The following is a 14893-nucleotide window of genomic DNA, read 5'->3' as shown; positions in this document are numbered from 1 at the left end:
GTGTGACTCCCAGGCTCCGTCAGGGGGTGAGAAAAGACAGCAGAAGTGCTGTCACTAAGATGGGTCCTTGACTCACCCACGTTCAGCCCCTGAGATCACCGTAACTCCACCCTGATGAACGGAGCTTGTGGTAAAGTCTGTGGCCAGCACACCCTGGAGAAAGAACTGGGCACAGATAAAAATCCCCTAACGAGGAGCATGCCCAGTCCATCTAGGCCATAAACCTGGGTAACCCCAGCCTCATTATGCAGTCATTATAATAAAATTTACATGTGATTTTGCCCCCCGGAGTGGGCTTTCCTTAATGAATTACGAATTATGGGTAAAAACATGCATAGTTTAATTTCAATGATATAACTATAAATGCCAATCGAATAACATCATCTTGTCACTCAAACACAGCCCAGGCTCAACTCCTCCCCACAAACCCCAGAAAAGCCCTGAGCTCTGTAAAGAGGAGCCGATTTCACTTCACAGAGATCAGCCCGCCCTCCCTTTGAGAGTGTGTAACTGTGTTTCAGTAAGCTTTGTTTCCAGCTTGCATTTTGGTGTTAGTTTGCATTTCTTTGCTCACTATCACAAGAACCGAGACTGCTGACCTAGAGCTCTGGCTCTGTTGATCTCCTTGGTTGAAGGGCCCATCCCAACTCAGAATCCCCGGTAACAATAATACCTACTTCTTGATATAAGGATTCAATAATTTTTTAAAGTGCTGAGAACATGCTTGTTACATAGTAAGCACTTAACACACGCTGATTATTTAAATCTAAATCCTCACAACCGCCCTAAGAGGTACATATTAGTATTCTCATCTTACAATAGAGAAAATAAGCTCAGAGTAATTAATTTTCTTAGGTCTTACAGCAAGTAAGTGATGGTACTGGTATTTGTACTTATATTGAATGGTTTGACTCTAAAATTCTTCTTTTCTCTATATCAAATAGCCCCATGAGGAATATCTATATATCTCTACATCTGTGTGTGTGTGTGCGCGCGCGCGTGTGTGTGTGTATTTTAAATGAGAACCAAGCAGAAGCTTATGGTAGAGACCAGGCTATCTGAGTCATGTATGATCATCATTACTATTTTGGTCAAAATATCTGGAAATCAGATTTGACAAAAATCACTTTCAGAATATAATGATTAAGATGATGAATTGTGATCTAAATGTTGAGAAGCTATTTTCTAAGATGTGGGAAAATCTGTAATACCTACGTGCAGAATGTGGCCTTGGAATTTCAAGTTTTATCACAATGACAACTCTTGTTACTGCCTATATATGAACAAATTTAAATCTCTACCTAATTTCGAAATTACTTACTACCTATACCATAGCTTTGTTCTTTTAGTTTACTTCTACCTGTGTGTAGCAAACACTAGAATACTTAAGCATTTTTTTAAAAAAGAAACAGAGATGCTTTACTTCTCTAAGCAAGGAAGCTGTTGAAATGGAAAGAACTGAGCAAGTATCAACAATGTAGCATACTTTGCTTTTTTCCTCATGCTGTAGATAACTGGAATAGTTCGGGCACCACATCTAAGCTCTTACATAAGTCTTATGCAAGACTTGTGAGCCAGTTCTTTCCTGAATCAGTGTCAGAGCTAATTCAGATATTTAAGGACCTTTGCTTCCTAATATTCTTGGTAAGCATGGCATGTACTTACTTAGTTCACTTCGGTTATTTTTAAATTACTTGGGTAAACACACACACATTTACATTTATAAACATCCTTGCCAACACAGTGAAAGCTCACATTGTGTTCCTCCAAGTATGCTTAGCCTGGGTTGTGTAGGGGAAAGGGAGGGAGAGTTTCTCTATCATGAACACTATTTTCTGAATCTTTCCTGAAAACATATACATGCACTTTTTTTGAGACGGAGTCTCGCTCTGTTGCCCAGGCTGGAGTGCAGTGGCACGATCTCGGCTCACTGCAAGCTCCGACTCCTGAGTTCACGCCATTCTCCTGCCTTAGCCTCCCGAGTAGCTGGGAGTACAGGCGCCCGCCACCGCGCCCAGCTAAATTTTTTGTGAGACAGGATTTCACCGTGTTAGCCAGGATGGTCTGGATCTCCTGACCTCGTGATCCACCCGCTTCGGCCTCCCAAAGTGCTGGGATTACAGGCGTGAGCCACTGCGCCCGGCCCTGGATACGCTTTTAAAGTAAGCTATTATTCACCAGGCCTTCTGTAGACCATAACTCCAGCATAGCTAACACATCTACTAACTGGCTCAGTGATTTGATTTTTCTTTTTTTTAATGAGGGAATTGAGGCAGCGAAAAGTTAAGCCACTATGCTTCAGGACAAAGAGAAAATTCGAAACAGAGGTTAGGTCTCAAAGATCCTGTTTGGACCACAAAAGTGAAGAGTAGCAAAGAGGAAACATAAAAAAAAAATCAAAAGATACAATTGAAGGAAACTCCTAACCCCTTCATTCAGAGCACAGCCTTCTCCGACAGCCCTCTTATTCTTTGTCTTAGCAGTGTATCCCCACCTTAATGCAGAACTATAAGTGATCATTTTGCTCCCCAGATGGAGATATTGGCTCCTTTTTGCCTGTCTATAATATAAACTAGCTTAACACTGACTTGGGCAGCTATTGTTCTAAAGGCAGGGGATAGAGTATTAAGCTGTCTGGGTTCATGCCTTGATGGAACTTACCAGAATGATATGGTTTAGCACAGTGATTCTCAACTCTGGCCGCAATTAGAATCAACTGGAAGCTTTTATAAATCTCATGTCTGGGTCCCACTCTCCCAGGGATCCTTATTCACTTGGCCTGGGGAGGAGGCAGGGTGCAGCTGTGGTCAAGAACTACTGGTCCGAGAAATATTACTGTGGGGCAGACAGCTGCTATGCAAGGTGTTATGTGATCATATTCTTTATTTCTTTATTCCAGCTGTTTTCCCAGTGTATATTCACATGGGAGATGAGTTCATGTAGTTCAAAGATGAACATTTTTTATCCAAATAGTTAAATATTTTTTATGTGCACTTAAATATATGTAACTGGCAGCCGGGCGTGGTGGGTCACGCCTGTAATACCAGCACTTTGGGAGGCTGAGGCAGGCAGATCACAAGGTCAAGAGATCGAGACCATCCTGGCTAACACGGTGAAACCCTGTCTCTACTAAAAATACAAAAAATTAGCTGGGTGTGGTGGCAGGTGCCCCCCAGCTACTGGGGAGGCCAAGGCAGGAGAATGGCATGAACCTAGGAGGCGGAGCTTGCAGCGAGCCGAGATCGTGCCACTGCATTCCAGCCTGGGCGACAGAGCGAGACTCCGTCTCAAATAAATAAATAAATAAATAAATAAATAAATAAATAAATAAATAAAAATTATATATTATATATACACATTATATATAACTGGCATGTCAAACTTATGAATGCACAAATATTTTGCTCAATACTGAAGGAGAGGCGAAATTGTATCTCTGCCTTCAGGGTTTTTGGCTAGGCTTGAGGATTTAATTGACCAAAGACAGATTAACAGGAGAAATGCATACACATTTATTTAATATAAGTTTTCCATGACACAGAAGCCCTCATAAGACCCAAACAGGCAGTTGGGGTAGAACACATATATTGAATTGGACAAAGAGGAGTAAATTATTAAAGTGTGACAAATGGAAGGGGCTTGGGCGGGTCAGTTATGGTGGAAAAGTAACTAGGAAGATAAGGATTAGTTTAACAAAGTTTCTGCAGATTGGTCTGAATTTTGACTCCCCATTTCTAGTGATAAGAGTGTCACTTTCTTTGTGGTATACGAAGGACATCTTCCATATGGGGATTTATGCCTTCCTTTAGGAAGAAAAAGCAAAGATCAGATGGTCCTTCTCATACCTACTATTTTTTCAAGTGTCTACAGCTCAAAATAATCCTCATGTCACACTGGCACATTTTGGAGTGGCATAGTCTGGCAGTTTTCAGTATGAAAGTTCCCTTTAAAATAATGAATGAAAACTTACAGGTGTGTCAGATTCAAGAAAAATATTAAATACGTAATAGTATAGGTACTATGAGGATACTGCAAAAATCATGAAGTTGGCATGAGATTGACACTTAGGAAACAGGACATGGGGAAATCAATGTGCTGGCGTGAACAAGTCATGGTTGATCTATATTATTCTTGGTGATGGCCCATACATCACTTTCAAGACGAGAAACAAGTGAAACTGACTCTATTCGATTCGCTAAGTCATCATTTTACCAATGGCCATCTCACTGGATCACCCATTTGCTAAAAGCCAGTTCACTGAATAACTGACTAACCAATTGACCCAAAGAATACTGACAGATATCTTAAAACAGATCTTTTAGTGTTTTGCTTTGAGAAGTGGAAGAAAATGCACAGGAAAGAACTGGGATAGGACATAAATTCTCAAAAATAAAGAAGAGAGTAAGTTGCAGTGAAGTTGGGCTCATCTTGTCCCACCGTTACAGGATCCTTGAGGTGTCGCTTTGCCAGCTGGAAACCTCTGTGGCCAGTGGTGCCTGTGTCTGAGTTTTGCTTGGGGCCCTCTGGGCTCATTCCACCACTTGGCCTGACAGGCTGCATTCAGCTCGTGGTACCAGCCTGGATCCCCCAGGCCTAGCAAGGGCGAGTCAGGCATGCAGCGGCAAGGGGTGTGTGAGCAAGCAAGGGGTCTGGCCACTGCGCCCAGCCAGGCACACCAGCTGCAGTGGGGCAGGCAGCTCCAGGTGCTAGCATGGGCACTGGCTCCCTGCAAGGCTATAGCTGGACCAGGTGTACCACAAGCAGCTTCCACAGCTGACACTGGGGAACATGGTGGCACCCAGAAGCTTGGAGACAGCAGGAACTCCAGAGCCCCAAAAGAGGTGTCACAGTCCTGGTGTGGGGAGCTCTTAGGTCCGGACTCCCTGAAGGGCCACAGCTCTTCTCTCCTTCTCTCTTCTCTGTCGCCCGCAATGAGCAAGGGGCGTGTTTTAGCCGTGTTTGTGTTACCGCTCTTTTAGCCTTGCCATTTGGAGGGTTCCAAGTTCTTGTCTTGCATCCAGGAAAAATGAGGTACGTGAACAAGTGGAGGGTGAGAAAGGTGGAGAAGAGCTTTATTGAGTGACAGAACAACTCAAGGAGACCAACATTGGGTAGCTCCTTTCTGCAGCTGGTTGTCCTATCATCTTCCCAAGTCTGGCTGAGTCTGGGGTTTTTATGGTCTTTAGAGGGCAGGAAGTGCATGTTGATTGGTCTATGGGCAGCCATGGGAGGGTCCGGAAAAAGCACCACAAGTTCCCACTCCGGTCCATGGGACCGGCAGCCTGGCCCCCAGGCTTCAGGTCCTCCCCAGCTTGAAGGTGGGGCTTCACTGGCGACCCACCTCCTTCTGCCCAGAAGCCTCTCTGCCTCCTGCTACCATTCATGATGCCCAGGCTGCTCATGTCAAGGGGCATCTGCAGGCCAGCCCCAAACTGCCCTCAGCCTCCCTTGGCCTCCCTCCTGTGCTTGTTGGTGCCCAAAGTCCAGAGGGGGCCAAGGTAGCAGGGGGCTGGCATGTCAGCGCTGCCCTAAGTATGCACACACCTGGCCAGGCTGCAACAGCACCCAAGATTGGCCCCAACCTTGCTTCAAAATTGGAGTGGGTGCCAGGAGCAGGGAAAGGCCAGGCTGCGGGAGCAGACACCCCTGACCACAGGGCTTGGTGGGCCTTCCCAGGCCCCCAAGAGTGCAGAGATGCCCAGGTTTACAGCCAGAGCTTGGGCAGCCGCAGCTGTGCCCAGGAGGCTCCCGCTGGCTCCCTGGAGTGTGCAGCCCTGCCCTGGCAGTGCCTCCCCACTACAGTCGGTGTCATGGCAGTGGCCACTCTAGATGGGCTGCTGCTCCCATCACCATTGTACCTTAAGAGACGTTTTCTAGGGTCTGAAATTTAAAACCAACTGAACCACTTGAAATTCACATCCAACTGAGCTGAGCTTAGAAATTCATGATGAGATGACTCTGTGATGCTGAGAAACTAAAATAAAAGGAAAAACCCTCAGTAATGTAACAGTGGATCACAGTGAATTGATTTTTGCTGAAATGGCTTTTTGTGAATTCGCTGCTTAACAAAATAGATTTGCTTTAGAATAGCAGCTACTGTCCTTATAGAAAATTGGAATAATTTTATTGTAGGCAAGTCTTTCTATGTAAGTCCCCTTCTCTAGACTGCTAACTTCTGGAAGTGTATCACATCTCTGTATTCTCTCCAACAGCTTATTCGTTGTATTTGCTGGTGAAACAGCAATGAGCCCCACTAAGATACATTTGGGACAGTGCCCATTTCCATTGCAATTTAGGGCACACAATCTCAAATCCAAGTATCACTTCAGTCTAGCCAATCCAAATATCTGTCTATAAATAGAAATGATGAATAGGAGATCTATTTATCTTTGAATATGATGTAACTGTTAACTAGGATTTAAAGAAACAAATAAGGCCGGGCGCGGTGGCTCACGCCTGTAATCCCAACACTTTGGGACGCTGAGGCGGGCAGATCATGAGGTCAGGAGATCGAGACCATCCTGGCTAACACGGTAAAACCCCGTCTCTACTAAAAATACAAAAAATTAGCCAGGCGCGGTGGCAGGCGCCTGTAGTCCCAGCTACACGGGAGGCTGAGGCAGGAGAATGGCGTGAACCTGGGAGATGGAGGTTGCAGTGAGCCCAGACCAGGCCACTGCACTCCAGCCTGAGTGACAGAGTGAGACTCCGTCTCAAAAAAATAAATAAATAAACAAATAATTAATTGAAAAAAGACTAATTCACACTATAGATCATGAGCTATGTACCTTTAATCATAAAATTCAATTAAATAATTTAATTGAGCAATCTTTAATATGCAGTAAGAATTCTAATATTGTTAGGTGGTTAGATATTGTTAGGTGCAGCTGGGAAGGGGTGAGAGAGGACAGCAGAAGGGCTGTCACTAAGACAGGCCCTGATCCACCTATGTTCAGCTCCCAAGACCACCCTAACCCTACCCGAATGGATGGAGTCTGTGGTAAAGTCTGTGGCCAGCACATCCTGGAGGAAGAAGAACTGGGCACAGATAAAGATCCCTTAAAGTCATGAATGCCCAGTCCATCTAGGCTGTAACCCAGGTAACTTCATCCTGACTATACAGTCATTACAATAAAATTTACATGTGTGTTTGCCCCCGAGTGAGAGTTCCTAAATGAATTATGGGTAAAAAAAAAAAAAAATGCACAGGTTAACTTCAGTGATATAACCACAAACTGCCAATTAAATGACACCATCCTGTCAGTCAAACACAGCCCAAGCCTCGACTCCTCCCCATAAACCTGAAAAAGCAGCTGAGCTCTGTAAAAGGGGCTGATTCGCGGTGGCTCAGGCCTGTAATCCCAGCACTTTGGGAGGCTGATGCGGGCGGATCACGAAGTCAGGAGATGGAGACCATCCTGGCTAACACAGTGAAACCCCGTCTCTACTAAAAGAATAAAAAAATTAGCCGGGCGTGGTGGGGGGCGCCTGTAGTCCCAGCTACTCGGGAGGCTGAGGCAGGAGAATGGCGTGAACCCGGGAGGCGGAGCTTGCAGCGAGCCAAGATCGCGCCACTGCACTCCAGCCTGGGCAACAGAGCGAGACTCTGTCTCACACACACACACACAAAATAATAAAAAATAAAAAATAAGTAAAAATAAAAATAAATTAAAAAAATAAAAAAAATATGGGGCTGATTTCACTTTGCAGGGATCAGCCCACTCTCCCTCTGAGAGTGCATTATTGTGCTTCAATGAACTTTGCTTTGAGCTTGCATTTTGGTGTTATTTTGCAATTCTTTGCTCACTGTCACAAGAACCAAGATTGCTGATCTAGAGCTCTGGCTCTCTTGATCTCCTTGGTTGAAGGGTCCATCCCAATGCAGTATCACTGGCATCATCACCAATTTATAATCCTTCCTTTCTAATAAATGTTGACTTGTTAACTTTCTCCCTTCGGTGTGACAAATAGAATTGTTTCTGTTCTAGTCTGATCAGAACTCTCATATCCAAGTTCTATTGATCTTTTTTATGTGTCTTCTGTGCAATTCTGGTCTCAGGCTGTTTTATACCAAGATTGTCACTCTTATGTATTAAGTACAGAAAACCGTCTGTTGTGTTATAAATGTTTAAGGTGCTGGTTTTAGATACAGTCTTTGCCAGGGGTATTTATAGGGGTTGATTTCCTCAAAGGATCCCTCTGAAATGCATGCCACACAATGGGAAAGTCTCTTCTATTAGGTGACCTTGGATTTCTCTCTCTGACTCAAACTTCTGCCCTATTATGGCAATAGAAGCATTTAAACTTAGCAACTTCAGTCAGAAAGAGTAATTTCCTGATGGGATCTGAGCAGATTATGACCCTTTAACTTCTGTAAGTCAATTAACACTTGATGTTTGACCGACACTCAAGTCAAACATCATTAAATGCTTTACCAAGCAGCAGAACCTCAAGGTTTCATTGTTTAATCATTCACTACTAGTATGAGGACTGAACTAGTATTGTACAAGCTGAATAAATAAACAAAAACTCCCCAAACAATATACTACTTTAATATAACTGCCATGTTTTTCTATCTCCAAAAATATGATCCTTCTAAGAAATATTTTGTTTTAACCTAGCCAATCAGTCAGCCAGAACAGAACTAGCCACAGACATTAAGGGAACTGGATAGCCACCCAAATACTAGGCAGATCCCTGTCTTAGTTTGTTAAGGCTGCTATAACAAAACACTTGGCCAGGCATGGTAGCTCACGCCTGCAATCCCAGCACTTTGGGAGGCCGAGGTGGGTGGATCACCTGAGGTCAAGGGTTCAAGACCAGCCTGACCAACACAGTGAAACCCTGTCTCTACTAAAAATACAAAATTAGCCGGGCATGGTAGGAGATGCCGGTAATCTCAGTTACTCTGGAGGCTGAGGCAGGAGAATCGCTTAAACCCAGGAGGCGGAGGTTGCAGTGAGCTGAGATCATGCCATTGCACTCCAGCCTGGGTGACAGAGTGAGACTCCATCTCAAAAACAAAACAAAACAAAACAAAACAAAAAAAACCCCACAAAACACCTTAGACTGGGTCATTTATAAACAACAGAATTTTATTGCTCACAGGTCTGGAGACTGGGAAGTCCACGGTCAAGGCACCAGTAGATTCACTGTTCAGTGAGGGCCCATTCCACATGGACGGTGCCTTCTGTGTGTCCTCACATGGCAGAGGGGGCAGAAAAGCTCCCTCGGGCCTCTTTTATAAGGACACTAATCCCGTTCATGAGGGCAGAGCCCTCATGACTGAATCACCCCCAAAGGCTCTACTTCTTAATACTATCTCCTTGGAGTTCAGGTTTCAACATACGAATTTTAGAAGGACACAAACATTCAGTACATAGCAATCCTCACCCCCAGTTTTCCCCCTGAAATTCCATAAGGAGAGGCATCCCAGTCATTACTTTGAATCTGAAACTCGGTTATTCCCATAAAGAGTTTTATATTATGCCCCCAAAAGCTATCTCAAATGGGCTTAATGAACAGATACCTTGAAACAAGACAGGTTACTGCCAGATGGCTTAGGAATGGAAAATTTACCTTGGTGTTTTGTAAAATGAGGTAAAGGGGCAGGGACTGGGAAGACAATTGACTTGGTGGGGAAAGGGACCCAGAAATAGACACTGTCTCATTCCCAGCACCCGGAAGGGCTGCCTGATCCTAGACATTTTATGACCTTTGTGACATTACCAGTAAAGCCTATAAAGAATCTCCAGGTCTAGAACTGCACTGCCCAGCAGAATGGTCTGCAATGATGGAAATGACTTCCATCCACTCTACCCAACATGGTAATCACTGGCCACATGTGGCTATTGAGCGTATAAACTGTGGCTAGTACAAGTGAGGAGCTGAGTTTTTTAATGTAAATGTGTAAATATAAATAACCCCAGGTGGCTAGTGGCCACCAGAGAGTACAGGTCGGGACCATGTTCCCTATGATAGTTTTGTCTACATATTGCCAAAACCAAACAAAACTCTATTTTTTTTTTTTTTTTTTAAGAGACAAGAGTCTCCCTGTGTTGTCCAGGCTGGTCTTGAACTCCTGGGCTCAGGGCTCAAGTAATCCACTGCTTTGGCCTCCTAAAGTGCTGGGATTACAGGTATGAGTCACTGCGCCTGGTCTCATTATTACTTTTAATTCTAACAACAGACCTTCAAGATAAATATGAATTTTTTTTACACAATGAAGTTGAAGTTCAGAGAGGTCATGAAGATAGTACAGGATAGAGCTGGAATTTAAACCTAGACCAGTCTGACTTTGAAGTCTATATTTTTTCCACTACATCACACCAAAACTACCAAACAGATAAAAATGCTTAAAAATTTTATCTATGTCTGCTTTTCTAGATTAAGCCATACATTTATTACATTTTATTAGCATAAAGAATACAATTTTTTCTCCGTCATTCTCTGTACCTATTTCTCTTTATTTGATACAACAGAAGAGAGTGACTATTGTCTACAGCAGAAGTAGTTCTTTTAGGAAACACAAATAGAATAATAAAAGGTAAGGACTAACTTATGACTAATAGAGACATCAATTGCTACTAGCATTCTGAGATATAATTATTTTTAAAGTATATTAGGAAGAACAGTTGCATCTTCTCACTGCATGTTATTTGAGGTAACTATTCATAGCTGAACACTGATATGGATTAATCCCGGTATGACTCAGTTCAAATCCTATGTTCTTATGATAGGCCATTAGCAAATTAAAGAATAAGAATCCTACGGAGAGCTCAGTTGTAAGCTAATAACTAACTTATTAGTTCAAGGATGGTCTCAAGCTTTATCTGCCGGTGTCATTATTAAAAAAATACCAACTGCTTGAAAATGTAAGACTTACTAAAATCAAACATAAACAAATGTTTATGTATTTGAATAAATTCATGAGAAGCAAGGTTAATTTTAGAGAAAGCAGAAGAGTATGATACACGTGACAACACAGTTGTAGACAGATCCCCAATTAATCAGTTTTAAGTGCTCGTTTCAGTTATTGGATTTAGTCTTCTCGAACCAGACTTTAGAGGCTGTAAAATGAGCCAAAGTGAAACAAGAAAAGACTAAGTATCCAATTAGACCCACAGCACTATAGAAGGCTATGCTTCTGAACAAGCAAGTAGGGTCAAGGGCCAGCTATTTTAGGAACAATTGGTACCCAGAGATATCAGTTTAAAGGGAGTGCTTAGAAATGAAGAGTTAGCCCTCAGAAGAAAACCAGGCAATATACAAAGTAAAATTTCACAGTATTTGGCAAACTAAAAGTGGGCCAGACATTCATAAAGAGCCCTTATAGGTGGGCAGTTGGGCACTAACAGGATAGGGGTCACTGCAAGGAAAGAGGTCATCAACAGAACCATCCAGCCACGAAGGAGACTGCAGCGCAGAACAAGAAAGTCTCTGGGAGGACAATATAGGAGCCAGGCCACTGAAGAGCTAGGGCGTCAAGAAGAAAGTCAAGGATGGGCTCAGTATGCAGCGGCACGTGAGCTCAGTGCATGACCGACTCATTGCTGAGCAAGAGAGCAGCTCCCTCAGAGTCCTTAGAGTTCCCTTAAGGAACAATGAGGTGCCAGCTGGTAGGCGTGAGGACTCGGAGCAAGAAAAAGCTCAGTTCAGTCTTTAAAGAGGGTGAGGCCACTTGGTGTGCAATCTTAGTAGAAAGAGTGGCCCTGCGGGAATCAACATGAATCATATCTCTCCCTGGGGGCTGCTGAAAAAGATCAGGGTGCCAGAGCCCTTACTTGCCATGGATAGACATGGACTAGGGCCGTGGTACCTTGGAAGGTAGCAAGGATAGTAACCTTATTCTCTCAAGCTTCTCTTTCTCTACCTAAAGGCATAATCAGAGTTAACCAGAGATTTTCATCACCCCAATTGGCACAGACACACTCTGAACCACAGGTGTTCTCTGATAGCAGTGGAAGATGATTCTCTTTTCCATTTAATATTTTTTATTATTCTCATTTTATTCATTTTTATTTATGTATTTTTTAGAGACAGAGTCTCGCTCTGTCACCCAGGCTAAAGTACACTGATGCAATCATAGCTCACTGTAATCTCCAACTCCTGGGCTCAAGCAATCCTCCCATAATTAGGACTACAGGCATATACCACCATGTCCGGCTTTTTCTTTATTTTTTTGAGATGGTGTCTCAGTATGTCACCCAGGCTGGAGTGCGGTGGTGATGTCTCAGCTCACTGCAACCTCCACTTCTCAGGTTCAAGCAATTCTCCTGACTCAGCCTCCTGAGTAGCTGGGACTACAGGTGTGTGCCACCACACCTGGCTAATTTTTTTATTTTTAGTAGAGACGGGGTTTCAACATGTTGCTCAGGCTGGTCTCAAACTCCTGACCTCAAGTGATATGCCCACCTTGGCCTCTCAAAGTGCTGGGATTACAGGCTTGAGCCACTGTGTGCACTCCCAGCTAGTTTTTTTGAGAACTTTTTTTGTAGAGATGGGTATCAGGCCTCTGAGCCCAAGCCAAGCCATCGCATCCCCTGTGACTTGCACGTGTACACCCAGATGGCCTGCCTTAACTGATGACATTCTACCACAAAAGTAGTGAAAATGGCTGGTCCTTGCCTTAAGCGATGACATTATCTTGTGAAATTCCTTTTCCTGGCTCATCCTGGCTCAGAAAGCTCCCCCACTGAGCACCTTGTGACCCCCACTCCTGCCCACCAGAGAACAACCCCCCTCTGACTGTAATTTTCCTTTACCTACCCAAATCCTATAAAATGGCCCCACCCTTATCTCCCTTCGCTGACTCTCTTTTCGGACTCCCCGCCTGCACCCAGGTGATTAAAAAGCTTTATTGGTCACACAAAGCCTGTTTGGTGGTCTCTTCACACGGACACGCATGACATTTTGGTGCCGTGACTCGGATCGGGGGACCTGCCTTGGGAGATCAATCCCCTGTCCTCCTGCTCTTTGCTCCGTAAGAAAGATCCACCTATGACCTCTAGTCCTCAGACCCACCAGCGCAAGGAACATCTCACCAATGTTAAATCGGGTAAGCGGCCCCTTTTTTACTCTCTTCTCCAACCTCTCTCACTATCCCTCAACCTCTTTCTCCTTTCAATCTTGGCACCACCCTTCAATCTCCCTTCTCTTAATTTCAATTCCTTTCATTTTCTGGTAGAGACAAAGGAGACACGTTTTATCTGTGGACCCAAAACGCCGGCGCCGGTCACGGACTGGGGAAGGCAGCCTTCCTGTGGTGTTTAATCATGGCAGGGACGCCTCTGATTACTCACCCACGTTTCAGGGGTGTCTGACCACGCTGCGGGGACGTCTGCCTTGGTCCTTCACCCTAAGCGGTAAGTCCCGCATTTCTGGGGGAGGGGCAAGCACCCCGACCCCTTCTCTCCCTGTCTCTGCCCCTTCTCTGCTTTTCTGGGGGAAGGGCAAGAACCCTGACCTCTTATTTTTGTGCCCCAAGCTCTTATTTTTGCTCCCCAATTCCTTACTTCCATGCCCTGATCCCTTTCCCGCTTCTCTGGAGGGCAAGAACCCCCGAAATCCTTCTCTCTGTGGGTCTACTCTCTCTTTCATCTGGGCTTGCCTCCTTCACTATGGGCAACATTCCACCCTCCATTCCTCCTCCTTCTCCCTTAGCCTGTGTTCTCAAGAACTTAAAACCTCTTCAACTTACACCTGACCTAAAATCTAAATGCCTTATTTTCTTCTACAATGCCGCTTAACCCCAATACAAACTTGACAGTAGTTCCAAATAGCCAGAAAACGGCACTTTCGATTTTTCCATCCTACAAGATCTAAATAATTCTTGTCGTAAAATGGGCAACTGGTCTGAGGTGCCTGACGTCCAGGCATTCTTTTACACATTGGTCCCTCCCTAGTCTCTGTTCCCAACACAACTCATCCCAAATCTTCCTTCTTTCCCTCCCACCTGTTCCCTCAGTCCCAACCCCAAGCGTCGCTGAGTCTTTACAGTCTTCCTTTTCTACAGACCCATCTGACCTCTCTTCCCTCCTTGCCAGGCTGAGCTAGGTCCCAATTTTTTCTCAGTCTCTGCTCCCCCACCCTATAATCCTTTTATCACCTCCCCTCATCACACCCAGTCTGGCTTATAGTTTCGTTCGCCGACTAGCCCTCCCCCACCTGTCCAGAAATTTCCTCTTAAAAAAGTGGCTAGAGCTAAAGGCATAGTCAAGATTAATGTTCCTTTTTCTTTATCTGACCTCTCCCAAATCAGTTAGCGTTTAAGCTCTTTTTCATCAAATATAAAAAACTTAGCTCAGTTCATGGCCTGTTTGGCAGCAACCCTGAGATGCTTTTCAGCCCTAGACCCTAAAAGGTCATAAGGCCATCTTATTCTCAATATACATTTTATTACCCAGTCTGCTCCTGACATTAAATAAAGCTCCAAAAATTAAATTCCAGCCCTCAAACCCCACAACAGGACTTAATGAACCTCGCCTTCAAGGTGTGCAATAATAGAGTAGAGGCAGCCAAGTAGTAACTTATTTCTGAGTTGCAAATTCCTTGCCTCCACCATGAGACAAACCCCAGCCACATCTCCAGCACACAAGAACTCCAAACGCCTGAACCGCAGCTGCCAGATGTTCCTCCAGAACCTCCTCCCCCAGGAGCTTGCTACAAGTGCCGGAAATCTGGCCACTGGGCCAAAGAATGCCCGCAGCCCGGCTCCTAAGCCGTGTCCCATCTGTGTGGGACCCCACTAGAAATCGGACTGTCCAACTCGCCCGGCAGCCACTCCCAGAGCCCCTGGCTGGAGCTCTGGCCCGAGGCTCTCTGACTGACTCCTTTCCAGACCTCCTCAGCTTAGCAGCTGAAGATTGATGCTGCCACACCTCCTCGGAAGCCT

At 44.6% G+C, this 14893-nt stretch overlaps 1 long non-coding RNA gene across 1 annotated transcript in view; it reads left to right on the top strand.

The window, feature by feature from the left end:
• The first annotated feature begins 482 nt into the window (after positions 1-482).
• LOC105491134 (uncharacterized) overlaps positions 483-14893 on the top strand; it is a 28172-nt gene continuing 13761 nt past the window's right edge. Inside the window, exon 1 of the long non-coding RNA XR_011607234.1 lies at positions 483-660. This is a non-coding gene — a long non-coding RNA (uncharacterized lncRNA). The remainder of the gene's footprint in view (positions 661-14893) is intronic.

This window comes from Macaca nemestrina, chromosome 8, assembly GCF_043159975.1.
Source record: "Macaca nemestrina isolate mMacNem1 chromosome 8, mMacNem.hap1, whole genome shotgun sequence".
NCBI classification, from domain to species: domain Eukaryota; kingdom Metazoa; phylum Chordata; class Mammalia; order Primates; family Cercopithecidae; genus Macaca; species Macaca nemestrina.
The sequence above is the reverse complement of the archived record's forward strand: the minus strand, read 5'-3'. Positions and strand labels throughout refer to the sequence as shown.